The sequence below is a fragment of the Mustela nigripes genome, chromosome 8 (assembly GCF_022355385.1).
Source record: "Mustela nigripes isolate SB6536 chromosome 8, MUSNIG.SB6536, whole genome shotgun sequence".
In the NCBI taxonomy this organism is placed as follows: Eukaryota; Metazoa; Chordata; class Mammalia; order Carnivora; family Mustelidae; genus Mustela; species Mustela nigripes.
The window spans coordinates 17316072-17318042 of NC_081564.1; the positions used below are offsets into that span (position 1 = coordinate 17316072).

The 1971-nt window shown below is 47.4% G+C and overlaps 1 protein-coding gene across 2 annotated transcripts in view; it reads right to left on the minus strand.

Annotated features, from left to right (window-relative positions):
• SVOP (SV2 related protein) overlaps positions 1 to 1971 on the minus strand; it is a 74290-nt gene that overhangs the window by 48487 nt on the left and 23832 nt on the right. The gene's annotated exons all lie outside the window — the stretch shown is intronic.

Consider the following 1971-nt stretch of genomic DNA (forward strand, 5'->3'; position numbering starts at 1 on the left):
GAGGGGCACCTGGGTGGCTCAGTGGGTTAAAGCCTCTGCCTTCGGCTCAGGTCATGATCCCAGAGTCCTGGGATCGAGCCCCGCTTCAGGCTCTCTGCTCATCAAGGAGCCTGCTTCCTCCTCTCTCTCTCTGCCTGCCTGCTTCTCTGCCTATTTGTGATCTCTGTCTGTCAAATAAATGGGTAAAATCTTAAAAAAAAAAAAAACACACAAAACTTGAATCTAAACATTAAAAAAAAAACGGTCTTCTTGATAAAATGAGATGTGTGTGCATGCAGGGGAAGTAAGATTGAATGTCCACAAACTGTTAACAGAGTCATCTTTGAGGCTGGCACTCACTTTCCCACTGGGTAACTTTCTCTCATGTTGCAATGCTTTCCAAAGGAACATTTGTTATTTGTGTGTTCAGAAAAAGTAGGATATAATTAATACACGAAGTGTTTTGGGAAAATATGGAAAGACCGAACACAATCTAGTAGGCGGGATGGTGTCCGGCAACAGCGCTGCTGGAAAAAACTGGTGAATTCTGAATGAATTCTGGGGTTTAGTCAACAGCATGGTACCAGTGTTCTTTCCCCCATTTCGACAAACGCGTGGTGGCCGGGGTGAGGGGTACCAGCAGGGAAAGCTGCATGGAGAGTGTGTGGGAGCTATGTCTACAACCTTTCTGAAATCTATAAGGGTTTCCAAAAAAACTTAATTACAAAATAAAAATACTAAACGGGCACACTGTATGGCCCTTCTGTGAGCTGCTTCTGAGGCTCTCATCAGCCCCTGCTGGGAGCTGTCATCTTTGCAGAATTTCAATCATGGGCCTCTCACATCAATCATCATTTTCTCCCGAAGTGTGAGCTGGTGTTTATCATATCAGCAGGGGCTGGTTTCCTCCAGCAAAAAAATACTGAGGAGAAAGCAGAGTGAGTCCTGGAGAATCATCAGTAATAAGAAGGGGGATACGTAAACTAATGGTGTGTGTCTGATTGCTGACTGTGGGCCAGGCACTGCACAAAGACGTTGATGTACCCTATCCCATTTAGTCCCTGTCTCAGCTATTACTTCAGGACCAGTCCCAGCTCTGGGTTGCAGAGGAGGACATGGACTTGCCCAGCATCACCCAGAGGCCACACTGTGGCTCTAGGACCTAAGTCCAGATAAACCTGAGAGTAAAGCTGCTGCACCCACCCACTGTCTGCCCTCTCCCTGGCCACTGCCTCCTTAGAACTCCCTCCCACCCCAACCAGGCTTTGGGTTGAAGACATTAATTCTTTCTCATGGTGGGAATCTGGAACCTTTTGGAATTGCATGGAAAGTTTCCATCAACCAGCAGCATGTGTGAGGGCAGACCAGGTCCGACGGCCCCACCTCCGGTCTCTTGTTTGACTAGTTCTACTCGAAGTAACCCAAGGTCATGGGTTAGCATACGCACTCGGAGGTTGGATGGCCTGGATAGAGACTCAGCTTCACTCATTTTTATCTATATATCCCTGGACAAGATGCTGAGTCTTTTTGTGCTTTAGTTTGCTCTTCTGCAAAATGGGGAAGATGAGCGTACTAATTCCAACTGGAACTGGTGTGAAGATTAAATGAGTCCTATGTGTAAAGTGCTTCACACAGTGCCTGGCCCAGAGTAAATCCTCAGCCAATGTCAGCTGTTCCTGTCACCATGGTCATCATCACCATTATCATTACACTATCATCACCACCACCAGAGTCGTCATCAGCCTTGCCATCATCAGCATCATCACCACTACCATCATCATCCTCACTATCATCCTCCTCCTCATCACCACCACCACCACCACCACCATTAGTGGCATCAACATTATCATCGTCATCACCATCATCACCACCACCACCACCACCACCATCATCACCATCACCACCATCCTCATCATCATCACTGTCATCACCACCACCACTACCACCAGCACCACCATCAGCACCATCACCACCAACATTATCATCATCACC